The sequence below is a fragment of the Colobus angolensis genome, unplaced genomic scaffold (genome assembly GCF_000951035.1).
Source record: "Colobus angolensis palliatus isolate OR3802 unplaced genomic scaffold, Cang.pa_1.0 Scaffold7, whole genome shotgun sequence".
Classification (NCBI taxonomy): Eukaryota; Metazoa; Chordata; class Mammalia; order Primates; family Cercopithecidae; genus Colobus; species Colobus angolensis.
Window position 1 is genome coordinate 2,778,919 of NW_012120709.1, and position 21,320 is coordinate 2,800,238.

Genomic DNA, 21,320 nt, shown 5'->3' on the forward strand with positions numbered 1-21,320 from the left:
AGGGACTGGGGGTTTTTAGGTATGGAATCATATAGTCTGCAAACAGTTTGACTTCCTCTCTTCTGATTTGGATGCCTCTTATTGCTTTCTCTTGCCTGACTGCTCTGGCTTATGCTATTATTTTTAACTTTCTTTGTGTATTTTGTAAAACAAACTTTAAAAATTGAAATGAATTTGCAATTATACTAATTGCTGATATATTTTAAAATTTATTTCTATAATTTCATTTATGATTTTTGTTGTTCTGCTTTCTCTGTGCTTTATTCCATTGCTTTTTGAATTAATTCAGGAGTTTTAAAAAATTCTATTTTTTTCATACATAATGTTTAGTTTTTGGCTGTTAAAACTCAAACTCTGTGATCCTAGGTGTCTGTTTATGACTTCAGGACAACTGCAGTTTTATGGTAGTTTAACCCATTGGTTTTACTTCATTCTTAGTATTTGCTTACATATCTATATATCTATGAATCTACATTTTTTAATGTTTTGGTATAATCTGTTTTTTAAAAAATCCATACGTAATAGATGTAACATATTTTGAGGATACATGTGATATTTTGATACATTCATATAATGTGTAATAATCAAATCATGATAATTGGGATACCCATCACCTTAAACATTTTTCTTTATGCTGGAAATGTTTATTCTCTATTAGCTATTTTAAAATTTACTATATATTATTGTTTTCTATAGTAATTCTGTTGATCTAGTGTACACTAGATCTTATTTCTTTTATCTAACTACTTTTTCATATCCATTAATCAACCTCTCTTTATTCTCCTTTCCTGACCTCTGGTAACCACTAATATACTCCCCATCTTCATGAGATCTACTTTCTTAGCTCCCACACAGGAATGAGAACATGCTATGTATATACTTTGTATGTATGTATCATCTACTTATTTTGGTGTTTCAGGAACTCCTTTATGGTTTTGTTAGTTCAGATCTATATTTACAAGGATTTTTTGAATCAGATTTTATTATGTATTTATACTTTTTATGTACTGAGAATTTTTTCAGGGAATGTAGTCTTCAATACTACCTCGAGTAGAAATATTTGTTAAATAGTTAATTATTGTTTTTGCATATCATTTACCCCTTTTCATACACAAGAATTATTTCTATGTTGCGTACCATGATGTACCTTTCATGTCTATCATTTGTATTTCATTACCTTTCTTTCCTTTTCCATTATCTTTTTGCATGCATTGCTTAACCTTGTGGTCCATCTCACTTATTACTTTTCTGCAGCGATTTTTCAGATTCCTTCCTTTGTCCCATTTGGCATATTTTCTTTGTGATGCCCATTTGCCTTTCTCTCAAACTTTTGTATACAATCTCATCATGCATTTCTTTTCTTAAAAATGAAATCTGCATTTTCTTATATGTTTTTGCCAAAAATGATTGTAGGTTGATACCTCTTGGATATCATTAGTCTTTACTTGGGCATCTTTTAAACCTTTGCTTTGGAATATAAGCTAAAATCATGTTTATATTAACCATTTGGTCATCATTGACAACCTAAGAGAAGGATTGGGAGCTGATGCCATGAGATGTTATTGCTGTAGAGCTTTGTTTTTGTAGGCCTGTGTTTGTATTTATTAATATACTTATTTTAATCCTGTCTCTGGGTACTTGCTCCGCTAAAGTGGAGGATTATTCTGTTCCACTGAGAACATACATTATGGCTCTTTATTGCTGTTAGTCATGGTGTCCTGGACATTTTAGAGAATTTCTTGAGGACACAGGCAATCTTTAGACTTCCTCTTCCGTGAACATCGGTGACACTGCTAGTTGTTTCCTCAATATTTATTTAGTCATTTATTCTTACTGATAGAAGCTCAATTCTGTCTAGAGTGGCAATGCATCCAGGCAAAACATCCTGTCTCTCAGTGTTACTTGTCTCCATATGCCATATTCTATTGGATCATATGCCATATTTTTTAATGCATGGCATAGTTTATTAACAATAATTTCATGTGCCTGAGCCAAGTATTTTTGGCTATGAAGATGGAAATCACTGGGTGGAGCAAATCACTGGGTGGAGCTTCTGTGAAGGTTGTTTTAAAGGAGCTTTATATTTCTGGTTTGATTTTTCAACTCTGTCATTTGCCCTTTTCCCTCATTCCTTTTTCTGTGATCGTCTACCCAATGACTAGCATTAAAGCAGCCATCTTATAAATAAAGCCTGAAAGATGCATCTTCATGAGAGCAGAGTAAGGACAGAACAAGTCCTTTATAACCTATTTAAGCAATTGCACCATCCATAGACTGCACGCTTTGGATATGTTATACAAAAAAAAAAAAATATAGGCCCTTATTTAGTTATGTCAGCCCCGACCCCTCTACCATCCTAATCATTGCTTTTTCTGATGAGGACCCATAACTAAGAAAATGGCTCCAAATAAATTGGTCCTAGCTTCTTATATATTTGTAATTTCCAAATAAATTGGGCATAATTTCCCTTAAGTCCTCAGCAATCCAGATGAAGAGACAGTAGAATTCATTCTTGCACTGAAGAGAACCTGCAATACTATTTCACATGCTCAGAGAAGAGTAATGAGGAAAGACTACTCTTTTTGTTTCTTTCTCTAGGTACACAAGAATGGCTTTTACATGTACTGATTGGCATGGAGGAAAAGACCCCAAGTACAGCTGCTTATGTTCCAAGCTATTGCCTATTTAAATCAGGGGATATTAGAAAATATTATTCAGATTTGTTTCACTTACTTCCAGCAACACTTCACTCCTGCATTTGGGAGGGGAGGTTTGTGTTGGGTCTCTATGTCCCAAGCCTAACCTGGAACATGTCACTCTAAAAAAACACAAGCTTTTGTGACTTGGGAGTATTTCACAATAATTAGAGTATTAATCTTAAATTCACAGTGCAGATAAACTACTTAGAGGATGGTATAGCAATGGCACAAGCTATTTCCACATTCAGTTTGTGAAATATCTTTAAGCAAAAATCTATTTAAAGAAATATCTTTAAGCAAAAAAAGCCTATTAATATGCTGTAGGCTGGGTGCAGTGGCTCACACCTGGTATTCCAACACTTTGGGATGCTGAGGCGGGTGGATCACCTAAGGTTAGGAGTTTGAGAACAGTCTGGCCAACATGGTGAAAACCCATCTCTACTAAAAATACAAGAATTAGCTGGGTGTGGTGGCATGAGCCTGTAATCCCAGCTACTCAGGAGGCTGAGGCAGAAGAATCGCTTGAACCCAGGAGGCAGAGGTTACAGTGAGCGGAGATTGTGCCACTGCATTCCAGCTTGGGCAACAGAGTGAGAGAGACTGTCTCAAAAAGAAAGCAAAACAAAACAAAACAAAACAAAGTTGTAAGTCAGTGATTGCATATTCAAAGAATTTCACTTTGCCAAAACCCTTTATCAAGATTTACTTACCATGAAATTGGCAAGGGAGAGGGAGGCAGTTATATTAAATAATAATTAAAACTCATCTCAAATTACCCACAAATATTTAGGATTTTATTTAATGGAACCCAAGATGAAAACAAAAGTAATAAATGGCAAAGTTTATTATGCAACTTCCAATTAATAGAATAGTGTAAAGATTGCTCAGAAAACCAAGGAAGATTTAAACACATACATATCTGCATTATTTTGTGTTGTTTGTATAAGATAGATGGGTATTGGCTAGGTGTGGTGGTGTGAACATGTAGTCCCAGCTACTCAATAGGCTGAGGTGGGAGGATTGCTTGAGCCCAGGAGTTTAAGACTAGCCTGGGCAACATAGTGAGACCCTGTCTGAAAAAAAAGGTAGATAGGAATAGCTATAGGTGGGTGGTGGGTGTGTGCATGTGTGTATGTCTGTACATATCACACATTATGTTATTTTCAAGGTCAAACCTTTTTTTTTTTTTTTTTTTGACAGAGTCTTGCTCTGTCGCCCAGGCTGGAGTGCAATGGCGACCTTGACTCACTGCAACCTCCACCTCCCAGGTTCAAACTGATTCTCCTGCCTGAGCCTCCCGAGTAGCTGGGATGACAGGTTTATGCCACCACACCCAGCTGATTTTTGTATTTTTAGCAGAGATGGGGTTTCACCATGTTGGCCAGGCTGGTCTAGAACTCCTTACCTCAGGTGATCCTACTTCTTTGAACTTGGTTTGTGGAATTTCATATTCTTTTTTCCTGTGAATTACATTTCATCCCTTAGAGCTCAAAACTGGGATATAATACAAAAGCATTAAACTTCTTTGCTTGGCTTAGACAATTGCAGTGACAGTCACAGTAATGGACCCCATAAAGTATGGCATTCCTGTGAAAGATAAGAGGGGAGGTAGCAAGAGTAGTGGGCAGGGAGAATGCTTCAGATTACAATATAGGCCTGGCACCTGAAAGGATAAGGGGAAGGAAGAGGTGAGTAAGAAGAACCTCTGATTGGAGATTAGTTGTGAGAAAGTTTCAGACAGACATATGAGAAGCTCCTGAGCCAGATTTTCATACTGTGCTGGGTAGCTATGTCTTTTTCTAGCCCCTGCTGCGCTTAGTCATCAGCTAGGAGATGCCTGGAAGAAGCACAAACTGGGGTGAAAGCTGTCATGGATCTAAAGTTGTGGCATCTGAAGCCTGTCAGTCAATCATAGTCCTAGCAGCAGATTTCCTCAAGGGAGACCTGACCAGGGCACCCCCATAGATGACACATGCACATGACTCTTGGCTCAACACAAAATTCTTTTAAATTCTGTGCTCTGACTAGGCATGGTGGCTCATGCCTGCAACCCCAGTACTTTGGGAGGCCAAGATGGGAAAATCACTTGAGGCCAGGAGTTAAAGACCAACCTGGGGAATGTAGCAAGGCCCCATTTCTACAACAACAACAACAACAACAACAACAACGACGACGATGACAACAAATTAGCTGGGAGTGGTGGCACACACCTGTAGTCTTAGTTACTAAGGAGGCTGAGGTGGGAAGATCGCTTACACCCAGGAGTTGGAGGCTGCAGTGATCTATTATTGCATGTACCATTGTGCTCCTGCACTCTAACCTGGGCAGCAGAGCAAGATCCTGTCTTTAAATGAAAGAAAACCAAAATTCTCTAATTTCTCTTCTCTGATAGGAACTAAGTTTTTCTCCGGCAGTGATTTGGGAAGATTGATCTCTATCATGATAGTTTCAACTCCCACCTACTTCAAACCTCCTCTTCTAATTGCTTTCTACCAACTACATGTTCTGTATTTTACACACAGAGAATAGAGACAGACTCTTGAAGCAGACTTTAATACAGATAAACATCTGTAACATAAATTGCTCTAAACTGGAATTAAGGTCTTTCTGTAGGCAATATAATAAAGTTTGGTAGTTGAAAGACTCAAGGGATATCTTTCTGAAATGACCTCACTTGTAAGAATATATTACAGCAAGAATCCCTAGAACCAATGTGGTATAAGCCACAGGCAACTGCCAAGGTTTTTACTACAGGGTGGCAAATTCCTACTTGCCGTATCTGAAATACCGTATTTGGTTGGGGATTAGATATTTATCTATGGCTTCTCAGTAGTTTGTTTGTTATCCTGAGAAACTTATCACAGGAAACAGCATATTATTGATTTTGGAAAACAAGAAAGGTTGAAAGAAGCTGTGTAGATTATTATGGGGAAAGTTGTTGGCAGGTATGTGTCCTGAATAAATGAACAACTTGATAATTCCACACCTGGAACCCGAAGAGGAAAAATGTGGATGGTGACCTGCTGGCGTGGAGGTTGTTCGCTGCAGTGGTTTTGGATGAGTCTGCAGATGGTTCCTACTTCCTTGTTCTGAGTTCCTTGGCAGAAGGGATGTGCCTCACAGACCATGGCACTGATCTAAATTATATTGCTAATCTCTTCCAACTCTGCATGGATTTGTATCTGAATTATATTTTCTGCCCCTCTAGATTGGTTTGTTTTCATGACATCTATTATTTGGCAAAAAAGGATGCAGCAATAGTCCTAACTCATTCTTAGATGGTTTAAAAAGTCTTTAGTAGAATAAAAAGGTTTGGATAAAAGATTATTCTTTCTTATTGAGGAGCTACTATGGGACAGAATCTATAGAAGGTGCAGAATCAGGGATAAATAAAATGTGTGCATACCTTTGGGAAACACAGCTTGAAGACAATTGTGCAACAGCTAACTATCAACCAGGTTGGTAAGTGATGGTTTCTATTTCCTGAAGTGAATCCTGACTGATACGGAGTCCAAGGTGCTTATACCACATCACTGCTTAAAATTTTTCAGGCTCCTCATTGTTTTCAAAAAAGGGCAAATTTCTTTGCCTAGAAATATTAGCTAACATATATTGATTGCTTACCATGTGAAGGATACTATTCCAAGTGTATACAAATTCATTCATTTTAACATACAAAAGAATCTGGAAGTAGGTTCTTTACAGAGAAATGAAATGAGGCATAGGGAGATTAAGTATCATTTCCAAGATAAAATAGTGAATGTTAGAGTTAGGACACAATCTAAGAAGTTCAGCTTCAAAGCTGTAACGAACCCATTAATTTATATTGCAAAAGGGTCACCATTCTTGTGAATAATTAGAGCCATCTCTATCCTGGACCCCATTGTATATTTCTCCAGCCATACTGACTCCCTGTCATGTTGTTTCACACATTTGTGCTTTTGAACAAACTATTCTTTCTCTCAACTGTAATTCAATAATGATTTACTTAGTTCTTGTTCTATGCCATGGCATTTCAAGATCTTGGAAGTTTTGACACCTATTAAAATAAAAATACAATCCTAACTTTTATGTAGATTATAGACTACTGGGACTTGAAAACAAAGAGACACATAGAAATATGCTTCTAGAAGGATGGGTGGAAGTAAATAAAGAAGAAGTTGCAATTATACTATTATCACAGGAATTGACAAGTGTTGCAGAAACACACATGGGGGGCACAATTTCAGCTTAAAGGATTAGGAAAGGCTGAAGGTCTAAACAAACAGCTGAGTGCCTGGTGTTTTTAACACCTTTTCTACCTGGCTGATTCTTAGTCGTCTATCATGGCTGTTTCTTCTTTGAGAATGTCCCCCAGTCTTATTAATGTCCCTTTAGGAATGTGGACAGAAAACACCATATTATTTTTCACTGTTATTGTTTTTTTCTTGCTTGTCTTTTCCCCCACTGAACTGAAAGCTCCTTGAGGAAAGAACTTATTACTTGCTTATATTTGTGCCCACTGTATCTATTACAGTGCTGGCTTAGCATATGTCCTCTATAAATATTTGTTAAATGAATGAGAAAGTGGTTGAGGTTGAAGTGATATGTAAAAAGTTATCAATTCAAGGTGGGTCTTCTACATCTTGCTAGTAGTTTAAATTTTTGTCCTAGATGATCAGAGATCCTTAGAGAGTTGGCATTAAAAACTGATTTTGTGTTCTTTTTGTATTGTGCATGTGTATGTATCCGTGAGTCAAATTAGTTTGCAGGGTTGTGTGAAAACACTACCTTGACAGAGCTAAGTAATAAGTTTCACCTTTATAGGACCAGTTAGCTTCATTTGTATCTCCAAGCAGAGATTGAAACATGCTTGTGGCCACCTGAGCTGCAGATGTATAATTTTGATTATAAAGAGAATCACATGAGAAAGTATGTGTGGATCATCTCAAATCGATTTCCATTCCTGGAGCAACAACTCTCACATACATATGCCAGCAATGGTTAGCCAATAACTATACCTTCACATATGGGGCAGCATACTTTATAAGTTTGGGTATCATTTCCCCACACCATTATATTATGCTTGAAAATAAATCATAGACAAGTCTCCAGGGTTAATATGATAGTGTATATCAATATCATCATAGACGTAGAAAATATATTTAAATTAAGGTAATGTAGTTCCTGAATTGTCAAAAAAATTGTTTTATATATGTTTAAATAAAATGATTTCCCTTAACTGTGCATTTACATAATTAGTTATATTGAGTTGCAAAAGCTTTCTAAGTAATTTACAAGTAGAGTGTAGCACTTGCTTTTCATAAACTCAGAAAATGATTGATCTAAAGGTATTTATAGATTCAAAATATTTAGATATTAGTCTTTACCATATTGGTAGCAGATATTGTATTAAAATCGCCAAATTTGCATAATTTTAATTCAGCAAGAACAACAAGATTGCTTAGGGAATCATTTTTGAAAGAAAAAAAAAAACACCATGACTATGATTCAAATGACCTTTGTGGGTGCTTTGTAGAAAATGTGAATAAAATTACGAGTAAAAGCTGAAGACATTTCATTTGGCCAATGTTAAAGTATCATGGGTGTTATTTTAGGAGGAACTTTTGGGAAACTAAGTTCTTTTTAGAAATACTGTACTCTAGACTTTGAATAACAGAGTGTATGCTTTCACCATCAAGCACAGCCTGATCATTTATAAGACATTCTTAGAGTCATTAGGTTATAGTGATCCTGAGGCTATTTTTGGTGACACATATAAAGTGTATAAAGATAAATTTATCCCTGTGCTGTATGTCTGATAAGCAGCTTGAAAAGATTCAATCAGATATGTGACATGCCGTGATAGGCATAGACAGATCATTGATTTTTCACTCACTGTGCATAAAACACAGTTGACTCTCATGATCCTGTTGAAAGAGTGCTTTAAATTGCCCAGAAAGTAGGTACCACTCCTGGTCCCAGGTATTTGAGCATATGTATCCAAAAATAAACATCATTCCTGAATTTAAGATGATTTTAATACTGATGGAGAAAAAAAGTAGGCAGGAAAAGTCAATTAGTTTTTCCTGAGCGTTCCACTCTTCTTTTCACTGCATTAGTGCTCTGGAGATTAACAAGATGGAAAGTGTTTCTGTCCTCCTGAAACTTAAAATTTATTTGTGAAAAGACAATAATGCCTATTAGGCAATAAATGATTAATACATACTTATGCTCATCTGCCTGCCTTTGTTTTCTTATTTGCCAGGTACAACTTACATATTTTCTTTTTTTTTTTTTTTTTTTTTTTTTTGAGACGGAGTCTCACTCTGTTGCTCAGGCTGGAGTGCAGTGGTGCGATCTCAGCTCACTGTAACCTTGACCTCCCGAGCTCAAGTGATTATCCCATCCCAGCCTTCTGAGTAGCTAGGATTACAGGCACCCACCACCATGCCCAACTAATTTTTGTATTTTTAGTACAGATGGGATTTGAGACGGAGTCTCACTCTGTTGCTCAGGCTGGAGTGCAGTGGTGCGATCTCAGCTCACTGTAACTTCTGCCTCCTGGGTTCAAGCGATTCTTCTGCCCCAGCCTTCTGAGTAGCTGGGACTACAGGAGCCCGCCACCATGTCTGGCTAATTTTTGTATTTTTAGTAGAGATGGGGTTTCACCGTATTCGTCAGACTGGTCTTAAACTCCTGACCTCAGGTGATCCGCCCACCTCTGGCCTCCCAAAGTGCTGGGATTACAGGTGTGAGCCGCTGCGCCTAGCCACTATTTTTCTCTTGAATGATATAGAATGATAAACACCAAAGTGAAGAGGAAGAAAGACTGATGAATGTAGTTGAAGCAGAGATAAAGACGAGAATCTAGACATTCTGCATTCCAGTTCCCAGGGACCCACCCATTTCAGTGGATACTGAGGTCTTTGATGCGCTTAGAGAAATAACTTGGAGATTACCTGTCTTAGATTATTGCTAATATATTTTTTCTCACCAATGTAATGAGAAGATGTGGTACTAGATGTTTAAAAACACTTACGGAGAAGTGTGTTATGTTTGTTGGTGGGTAGTGGTGCTTTCCTTTATTTGTTTGTTAAAATATTGAGAGTACTTTGGGAAAAAAATTCAATGATGAAAGGGACTGAGTGATAGAAAATTTGCATATTGCAGGTGGGAAAAAACCTCTAAATTATGACTGTTCAATGAAATAAAACCATGCTGCATGCAATCTGGACTGTGTGTGACAGTGATCCACACTGTCTCAACCGCCTCTGACGTGGGTGCTATGAAATAATAACTCAGGAGAGATGTATTTGTCCCCATGAAAGAATTTTTTTGTTATTGTTGAAATACACTAAGTTGTCTCCCACATGGAGTGAAAAAAATTTGGAACTGGGTCACATGAGTTAAGTCCTTTGCAATTATTAGTTGATGGTCCTTTTAAAAATTACTTTATTAATGTTTGACAACCAAAAACCCATTTAAACACAAGCATTTTAGTTAAATGATGAAATAGTAAATAAAGCATTGTGACCTTATGCATTTACCCTGAGTGGTTTTAAGTTATAGCTTTTTAAAATTTTTCTTTATACAAAGTCATTCCTTTCTATAGTTTCTTTTAAGTGAAATATCCTTGCAGCACTATATTTGGCATTTTCTCTCGTCTAATGCATTGAGAAGATAGTTGGTTTCCATATGCCAAACATTATTGGAGAGTCTGATAAAATGAAGGGAGCAAAAGAAGAACCTTAGATTTCTATTAGATTCGTAATTATAAAATTATAGTTACAAAAGTAATCATGTTTCTTTAAAATATACATGGCCATTTTTTATAAGAGAAAAAAATAGAATTGGACTTTGTTTCTATTTATAAAATATTAATGTGCCCTGACATTGAAAAATGAAATGAGATTAAGTTACTGTTGTGTCTGGGGTAACACTACTCCAGACGTTAAAGCTGAGTTGGGAAGATGATGACTGGGAGATAAGTTCACCTACAGCATCAAGAAAGCTTTCTCATATTTCAGAGACATTTCTATCCCTAAAAAGCTCCCCTTAATAATACAGTAGAACCTGAACTAATGGAATACTTTAGATTTCCTATAATTAAGCAAATTAGCCAAGTGCAGGACTAAATTTCTAGCTCTTTACAGAAATTTCGGCTTTGTAATTCAAGAGACATATACTACCTTTCATGTACTTGACGAAGGATATGCACTAATTTTTTTTTTATTTTTTTTGCTTAGAAACCCCTCATTCCTTTGAATACACCACAGACTCTTGCATTCTAATGGCTCCAGAAGCCTAGGTTGTACTCTCCAGGCTTATGGCTCTTTCCTTCTGGCTTTTTTTTTTTTTTTGGAATCCCTGTTGCTGCCAAGGAAACAGGAGAAGATAGTGTGCTAGGGTAGTGAAATGCTCGTCTCTTTCAGCAATAATGTCTGGCCAGAGGGAGATACAGCTCAGGGCTGATTGGTTTGCAGTGCCAGCGGGCAGGAGAGCCTTATGACTGTAAAAGGCTCCAGGAAGAATCTATACCACCAGGAATTCTGCACAGAATGCATTTTAGTTGGAATCTGTACCCTTCTATCCTCTTGGTATTAATAGTTAATATGATTCATGAATTAAAGAGAGAATATTTCTTGAAAATTTTTACTTATTAATGCATTCATTTGATACTCTAAAAATGATCAAATATACTTTTGCTAATTTATTCTGCCTCTTTGAGACATTATCTTGTTCTATGTGAAATATAGTAGCAGTCTGGCCGATGCCCTCTAGCTTAAGGATTGGTTTTCTACCACTTAATACCTTGTTCATGACAGATTCAGACCCACATCAGAACACAGTCGTCCCTCTCAATAATTTCTTGTTGGAATTATACATATGTAGTGTAGCAATAGTAACCTACATATATAGTATAGTAACCTACACTATAGACAGATACTCATATACACATATATAGGTCAGCCCCCATATGGTAAAAGAAACAAGGCTCAAACAGCCAGAGAATGGGAGTAACCTCAACCTCTGCACTGTGATGGTTGTCTGCAGGGCTACTGCTCCCCTGGCAGTTCCTTAGCCTTCTTCAGCCTGTGAAGCTCTCCTGAATTGGTCATGGGAAAACAGCTGCCTCTTTGCCTATTTGAAGGTGAAACTCTCACAGTCATTCTGTTCCTCTTTCTTTGTCCCTGTATCCAAATTATAAGCCTGTAATACTTTCATGTAATATAATACTTACATGAAACCATCTATGCAATACATAACAAACTTCAGTAGTTTCTGGCTACTTTATCAGTGTGCTGGCCTTGTTTGCTTATCCCAAAAACTAAATTGGCATCAATGATGCTAAAATAATGGCAATATTAAAACAAAAAGCAAGAATATAGAAAACCATGACCAGCATAAGACAACATTGATAACAACAATTAATTAAATATTTTCCAAATCTCAAGTTTTTAAAACTATCTTTCAGTAGGTGTTCTGGAAGGACATCTGTAGGCAGACTATTTAGAATACTAATTTCAATCATTTAATAAATTATACTATACACATGCTTTTGTTTGAAAATATCAAATTTTAGTATCTAGTAGATTATAAGTGACTAACCTAATTCTCCTATGTAAAAAAATTAAAAGCCTACATAACATTGTTCATCAATTGCCCAAAAGAACTGCATGAAGAATGTTTACTTTTTTTTTCTTTTTTCTTTTATTATTATTATACTTTAAGTTCTAGGGTACGTGTGCATATCATGCAGGTACTTTTTTCAGATAAGTTTGTATCCATCAAGAAGCTCCTCAAGTGTCCGATAAGGATGGTTGATCTTTCTTTGAGTATTAAATATATTTCTATCTATGTCCCCATCTATGTTAATTTTATGTCTACATCAATATCTTAACATTCTGGAAATATTCGGATTATAAACTTCGTAAGGATCCGATATTTCACCAACTCTACCCTTGTATCAAATGGCAGACAATAAAATACATAGGGAATGCAGGATGCTAGAGTTAGGAAAGCACTATCCAGATGAACAGAAAGAGGTAATATTTTCCTGAGCATGTTGGCTTTGAATTTCTGTCACATAAAGGAATACATATTACAAAACCTCATTCAAATTCTATTTAAGTATTCTTAAGCCTCTTCAATTTTCCTTTCTGGAAGGTCTTCCATTTTATTCTATTTCTACGATTGAGAACATTACTTCTGGACTCTTAGAGATGCTTTGTCTCTTCAAGCAATCCCCACACTTTTCAGTCACGTTGCACAATACAAGGGAAATAATGCTGTTTGTGCACCATGGCTGTACATTTAACTGTATTACAAAGTAATAATGCCTTAACAATATTATTTTCAAGTAGGGTAGGCATGCTTTTGGAAGCACAAATCAGATGGTGAAATATATTAAATAGTTATTGCATAAGTCACTGATTTTCATCCCATGAAAAGCACCCTGCCATTTGGGACACTGTTTTAGTCATATTATACTTTGAAAAAAAGGAACTATACAAGGTGTTTCAAGATGTGGGAGTCTAATTCAGCAAAGTGTTTATGCAGGTGTTGAAAAGCTGGAAAATCTAAAAGAATCAGAGGTTAGTAACTGCAGGAAGCTGCTATTGTCTGTAAGTGTAGGAAAGCAACAGGGATATGTTGCCACAATTTACAAGTCAGAAGGAGAAGCCACTTCCTCAAAAGCTCCCATTTTCTGAGGAGTTGTCAAAACTTCAGGAGATTCCACTATCTCAGAATCTAAGACACTGGACAAGTTATCACAGTTTCGGAGACTCTGGGTCAATGGAAGATATACTGACATATGATTGAGGGCCAGGCTGTGCTGGTACATTTAAGAGAGTACCACTTTGCTATTGTTGGGACGACTGAGATTACGCCATGTGATTTTTTTTTGGGAGTGATGAAACATGTTGAAGCTATAGTTATCAACTGCTGTTGAAAGGATTCTGACAGAAATTGGAAGCTGAAATTGAGTTTCTTCTCTTCTCCTTCTTTCCAAAATTCTTTAAGAGGCTCCCATGGGCCAAACCTAATGAGAAATGATCTGGTGAGGAAGTCTGGAAATGCAGTTTACAGACTCCTAGCCCCATCGTGATAGAGCAGGATAAGAAGGCTTGGTATGAGACTAAAAATGATAGGCAAGTAACTGGCACACTTCACCCCATTTCATCTCATGGCATTCGCTCTCACATTTCTATTCATATTTCAACTACAACTTCATGCTTCCACTTAAAATGATGCAACTATTTTTGTTTTAAAGTTGTCATACTTTCCTCAAAAACAAAAGTTCCAACAGACACTATTAATATTTGAGTGATGTAAATTCCTCTTATTTTTATTTTTTTAAGTTTTACTTCAAGTTGTGGGATACAAGGGCAGAACGTGTAGGTTTGTAAGATAGGTATACGTGTGTCATGGTGGTTTGCTGCACCTATCAACCCATCATGTAGGTTTTAAACCTTGCATGCATTAACTATTTGTCCTCATGCTCTCCCTCCCCTCCCCTCATCCCCAAACCCCCTTGCTAGCCCTGGTATGTATTGCTCCCCTCCATTTGTCCATGTGTTCTCATTGTTCAACTCCCACTTATGAGTGAGAACACGTGGTATTTGGTTTTTTGTTTCAGTGTTAGTTTGCTGAGGATGATGGCTTCCAGCTGCATCCATGTCCCTGCAAAAGACATGAACTCACTCTTTTTTATGGCTGCATAGTATTCCATGGTGTATTATGTGCCACATTTTCTTAATCCAGTCTATCATTGATGGGCATTTGGGTTGGTTCCATGTCTTTGCTATTGTAAATTGTACTGCAATAAACATATGGACACATGTGTCTTTATAGTAGAATGATTTATATTCCTTTGGGTGTATACCCAGTAGTGGGATTGCTGGGTTAAATGCTATTTCTGGTTCTAGATCCTTGAGGAATCACCACACTGTCTTCTGCAATGTTTGAACTAATTTACATTCCCACCTAGAGTGTAAAAGCGTTCCTATTTCTCCACAGCCTCGCCAGCATCTATCGTTTCTTGACTTTTTAATAATCACCATTCTGACTACCATGAGATGGTATCTCATTGTGGTTTTGATTTGCATTTCTCTAATGATCAGTGATGTTGGGTTTTTTTTCATATACTTGTTGGACGCTCTCATTGTCTGAGGAGGAATTTAAACTAAAAAGACATAAATGTCTTTTTTTCTGAGAAGTGAAGTGTCTGTTCTTATCCTTTGCCCACTTTTGATAAGGTTTTTTGTTTGTTTGTTTTTAGAGTGTGTATAAATTTGTTTAAGTTCCATGGAGATTCTGGATATTAGACCTTTGTCAGATGGGTATATTGCAAAAATTGTCTCCCATTTTGTAGTATGCCTGTTCGTGCTGATGATAGTTTATTTTGCTGTGTAGAAGTTCTTTAGTTTGATTAGATCCCATTTGTTAATTCTGGCTTCTGTTGCAATTGTTTTTGGCGTTTTCATCATGAAGTCCTTGCCCATGCCTATGTCCTGAATGGTATTGGCTAGGTTTTCTTCTAGGGTTTTTATGGTTTTGGGTTTTACACTGAAGTCTTTAATCCATCTTGAGTTAATTTTTGTATAAGGTATAAGGACGGGGTCCAGTTTCAGTTTTCTGTGTATGGCTAGCCAGTTTTCCCAGCACAATTTATTAAATAGAGAGTCCTTTCCCCATTGCTTGCTTTTGTCAGGTTTGTCAAAGATTAGATGGTTGTAGGTGTGTGGTGTTATTTCTGAGGCCTCTGTTCTGTTCCATTGGTCATATGTCTGTTTTTGTGCCAGTACCATGCTGTTTTGGCTACTGTAACCTTGTAGTGTAGTTTGAAGTCAGATAGCGTGACACCTCCAGCTTTGTTCTTTTTGCTTAGTAGGGTTGTCTCGGCTATATAAACTCTTTTTTGGTTCCATATGAAATTTAAAGTTGTTTTTTCTAATTCTGTGAAGAATGTCAATGATAGTGTGATGAAAATAACATTGAATCTATAAATTGCTTTGGGCAGTATGGCCATTTTCATGATACTGAATCTTCTTATCCATGAGGATGGAATGTTTTCCCATTTGTTTGTGTCCTCTCTTACTTTCTTGAGCAGTGGTTTGTAGTTCTCCTTGAAGAGATCCTTCACATCCCTTGTTAGCTATATTCCTAGGTATTTTGTTCTCTTTGTAGCAGTTGTGAATGGGACTTCATTCATGATTTTGCTCTCCGCTTGTCTATTGTTGGTGTATAGGAATATCTGTGATTTTTGCACACTGATTTTGAATCTTGAGACTCTGGTGAAGTTGCTTATTAGCGTAAGACATTTTTTAGGCTGAGATGGTGGGGTTTTCTAAATATAGAATTATATCCACTGCAAGTAGAGACAATTTGACTTCCTGTCTTCCTATTTGAATACTCTTTATTTCTTTCTCTTGCCTGATTGCCCTGGCCAGACTTCCGATACTATGTTGAATAGGAGTGGTGAGAGAGGGAGTCCTTGCCTTGTGCCGGTTTTCAAAAAGAATGCTTCCAGCTTTGGCCCATTCAGCATGATATTGGCTGTAGGTTTGTCATAAATACATCTTATTATTTTCAGATATGTTCCATCAATATCTAGTTTATTGAGAATTTTGAACATGATGGGATGTTGAATTTTATCGAAGGCCTTTCCTGCATCTGTTGAGATAATCATGTGGTTTTGGTCATTGATTCTGTTTATGTGATGGATTACGTTTATTGATTTGCATATGTTGAACCAGCCTTGCATCCCAGAAATGAAGCCGACTTAGTTGTGGTGGATAAGCTTTTTGATGTGCTGCTGGATTTGGTTTGCCAGTACTTTATTGAGGATTTTCACATCTATGTTCATCAGGGATATTGGCCTGAAGTGTTCTTTTTTTTTGTTGTGCCTCTTCCAGGTTTTGGCATCAGGATGATGCTGGCCTCATAAAATGAGTTATGGAGGACTCCCTCCTTTTTGATTGTTTGGGATAGTTTCAGAAGGAATGCTACCAGTTCCTCCTTGTACCTCTGGTAGAATTCAGCTGTGAATTCTTCTGGTCCTGAGCTTTTATGGTTGGTAGGTTATTAATTACTGCCTCAATTTCAGCACTTGTTATTGGTCTTTTTAGGGATTTGACTTCTTTCTGGCTTAGTCTTGGGAGGGTGTATTTGTCCAGGAGTTTAACCGTTTCTTCTAAATTTTCTAGTTTATTTGCTCAGAGGTGTTTATAGTATCCTCTGATGCTAGTTTCTACTTCTGTGAGGTCAATGGTGACATCCCTTTTATCATTTTTTATTTTGTCTATTTGATTCTTCTCTCTTTTCTTCTTTATTAGTCTAGGTAGCAATCTATTTTGTTGTTTTTTTCAAAAACCTACTTCCTGGATTCATTGATTTTATTTGAAGTGCATTGTTTTGTCTCTATCTCCTTCAGTTCTGCTCTGATCTTACTTATTTATTGTCTTCTGCTAGATTTTGGATTGTTTGCTCTTGATTCTCTAGCTCCTTTTATTGTGATGTTAGGGTATCTATTTGAAATCTTTCCAGCTTTCTGATGTGGGCATTTATTGCTACACATTTCTCTTTTAACATTGCTTTAGCTGTGTCCCGGAGATTCTGGTACGTTGTCTCTTTGTTCTCATTGGTTTCAAAAAACTTTTTGATTTCTGTCTTAATTTCATGATTTACCCAGGAGTCATTCAGGAACAGATTTTCAATTTCCATGTAATTGTGTGGTTTTGAGTGAGCTCTAATTTTGTACTGTGGTCTGAGAGACTGTTTATTATGATTTCAGTTCTTTTTCATTTGATGAGGATTGTTTTGCTTCCAATTATGTGGTCTGTTTTAGAATAAGTGCCATGTGGCACTTAGTAGAATGTATATTCTGTTGATTTGGGGTGGAGAGTTTGGTAGATGTCTACTAGGTCCACTTGATCCAGAGCTGAGTTCAAGTCCTGAATATCCTTATTAATTTTCTGTCTCATTTATTTGTCTAATATTGACAGTTAAAGTCTCCCACTATTACTGTGTGAGAGTCTAAATCTTATTGTAGGTCTCTATGAACTTGTTTTATAAATCTGGGTGGTCCTGTACTGGGTGCATATATATTTAGGATAGTTAGCTCTTCTTGTTGAATTGATCTCTTTACCATTATGTAATGTCCTTCTTTGTCTTTTTTTAAAAAATATTTGTTGTCTTGAAATCTGTTTTATCAGAGACTAGGGTTAGACTAGTGTTGTAACCCATGTTTTTTTTTTTTTTTTTTTTTTTGGCTTTTCATTTTTGGGAAATTTTCCTCACTACCTCTATTTTGAGCCTATATGTGTCTTTGCACGTGAGATAGGTCTCCTGAATACAGCACATGATGGGTTTTGTCTCTTTATCCAACTTTCCAGTCTGTGTCTTTTAATTGGGGGATTTAGCCCATTTACATTTAAGGTTAATATTGTTATGTGTGAATTTGATCCTGCCATCATGATGCTATGTGGTTATTTTGCATACTAGTTGGTGAAGTTTCTTCATGGTGCCATTGTGCCATTGGTTTTTGTATTTTGGTGTGTTTTGCAGTGGCTGGTACCAACTTTTCCTTTCCATATTTAGTGCTTTCTTCAGGAGCTTTTGCAAGGTGGTGACAAAATCTCTCAGCATTTTCTTGTCTGGAAAGGATTTTATTTCTCCTTTGCTTATGAAGATTTGTTTGACTGGATATGAAATTCTGGGTTGAAAATTCTTTTCTTTAAGAATATAGAATATTGACTCCCACTCTCTTCTGGCTTATAGGGTTTCTGCTGAGAGACCCACTCTTAGTCTGATAGGCTTCCCTTTGTAGGTGACCTGCCCTTTCTCTCCTGTTGCCCTTAATGTTTTTTTTCTTCATTTCAACCTTGGGGAATTTGATGACTATGTGTCTTGGGGTCAATCTTTTCGTGTAATGTCTTCGTGATGTTGTCTGTATTTCCTGAATTTGAATGTTGGTCTGTCTTGCTAGGTTGTGGAAGTTCTCCTGAATAATATCCTGAAGAGTGTTTTCCAACTTGGTTCCATTCTCCTGGTCTCTTTCAGGTACTCCAATCAATCGTAGGTTCAGTCTTTTTACATGGCCCTATATTTCTTGGAGGTTTTGTTTGTTCCTTTTTATTCTTTTTTCTCTAATCTTGTCTTCATGCCTTATTTCAGCAAGATGATCTTCAAACTCTGATATCCTTTCATCTGCTTGGTTGATTCAGCTATTGATACTTGTGTATGCTTCACGAGGTTCTTGTGCTGTGTTTTTCAGCTCCTTCAGGTCATTTATGTTCCTCTCTAAACTAGTTATTCTAGTTAGCAGCTCTTGTAACTTTTAAATTAAGGTTCTTAGCTTCCTTGCATTGGGTTAGAACATGTTCCTTTAGCTCAGTGGAGTTTGTTATTACACACCTTCTAAAGCCTACTTCTGTCAATTCATCCATCTTATGCGCTGTCCAGTTCTGTGCCCTTGCTGGAGGGGCACTGTGATCATTTGGAGGAGAAGAGGCCCTCCGGCCTTTTGGGTTGTCAGCATTTTTTCATTGATTCTTTCTCATATTCATGAGTTTGTCTAGTTTCAATGTTTGAGGCTGCCGATCCTTAGATGGGGTTTCTGTGGGGATTTTTTTTGTTGATGCAGTTGTTGTTGCTTTTTGTTTGTTTTTCTTCCAGTATTCAGCTCCCTCTTCTGTGGGGCTGCTGCGGTTTGCTAGGGGTTCACTTCAGGCCCTATTCATCTGGTTTGCTCCTGTGTCTGGAGATGTCACTCAAGGAGGCTGGAGAACAGCAAAGATGCTTATTCCTCTGGGATCCCTGCTCCTTCCTCTGGGATCTCTGACCTGGAGGGGCACCAACCTGATGCCAGTAGGAGTGCTCCTGTATAGGGTGTCTGACAACCCCTGTTGGAGGGTCTCACCCAATTGGGTGGCCCAGGGAGCAGGACCCATTTCACAAAGCACTTTGACTGTCCCTTGGTGGATGGGGTGTGCTTCACTGGGGGGAAATCCACTTGACTGGGCTACCCAGATTCTTCAGGACTAGCAGGAGGAAAGACTAAGTCTGCTGGTCCGCAGAGACTATGGTCACCCTTCCCCACTAGAGGGTCAGGGCCAGGGAGATCAGAGTTCTGTCCTGAGCCCCTGGCTGGAGTTGTTGGAGTTCCTGCAGGGCGGACCCACCCAGTGAGGGCGGATGGGTAAGGGTCAGGGTCAGGGTCAGGTCTGAAGAAGTGTGTTGAGGTGTGAAGGATACCTCTTGGGACCAAACCGTCCAGCCTCCCTGGCTCCAGCAAGGGAAAAGCACAGCCTGGAGCTATACAGATTGCTGCCGCCCTTACCCCCCCGCACTGGGAGCTTAGTGTGTCAGGCAGCTATCAGTTCCAGTGTTGGCTGCCGCTCCTCCCCCAGGGAGCTCAAATGGCTTAAAAAACAGGCAGCTGCAGCTGTGGTCCTAGCCTCTTCTCCCCCAGCCCCACTCCCGTCTCTCCTGGGAGCTCAACAGGCTTAACCAGATTCTAGCTGAGTGGCTGTTGAAAATCTGTGCCAGCCTCCGTGGTTGGGACCCTAGGCGTAGTGTCCTGGGCTCATGAGTGGCATCTTCTGATCTGTGGGTTGCACAGTTCCATGGAAAAAGCATGGATTCCCAGGATGGGTAGCGTGCTCAATCACTGCACCCTTGGCTGGTGGGTGGGGACTCCCCTGCCCTTTGTGGCTCTCAAGTGGGCTGCCGCTCCACACTGCTCTTCCTTCCTTTCTGTGGGTAACGCCAGCCATCTAGTCAGTTCTGATGACATAACCTGGATATCTCGGTTGCCAGTGCAAGATTCACACATTGTTATGGTTCCTGAGCATCTCGGGACGTCCCCAAACCGTTGGAAAAGACAGGACAGTGGCTGAGGACACATCACTCATTTTCCAGCCTTCAGATGTTCCGGTGTCTTCCCTATGGCTCTCCTAGTACCTGCAGGTCACAGGACAACAGGGGCTGTGGTAAAGTCATCTAGGTGTTCCTGGAACAAAAGAAATGGAACACTGGAGCAAATTCTTCTTATTCAGTCACATTTTCACCTAAATATTCAGTAAACTAGTAACTGAAAAAACTTAATTACCATTGATAAATTTTATATTGCATATTAGGGAAAAAGAAGTAGGGAAATATGCAATGAAATACATACTAAATAAATAAGGAATAATATACTTCTGTACCACACGTTTTATTTTTGTGACTGGTCATTATTCCTCCACAAACTGTATTATATCCTTTGCCGTGAAGCCCCAAGGTGAAAGAATCTGGGGTCAAGGTTCTTTTTCTGGTAGAGTGAACTAAAACTTCATTTCTGAAGGGTCTGAGCCCTCACCAGCCCAGACTTCAGGACTTAGTTTTCCATTAACTTTCAGTTATTGATTTTGAAGTAGTAAGAATCCTTTAGAATTGCCAGAGTTCTAGACATAGTCTGTTTTTTTTTCTTTCTTTCTTTCTTTCTTTCTTTCTTTCTTTCTTTCTTTCTTTCTTTCTTTCTTTCTTCTTTCTTTCTTTCTTTCTGGTAGAGTGAACTAAAACTTCATTTCTGAAGGGTCTGAGCCCTCACCAGCCCAGACTTCAGGACTTAGTTTTCCATTAACTTTCAGTTAT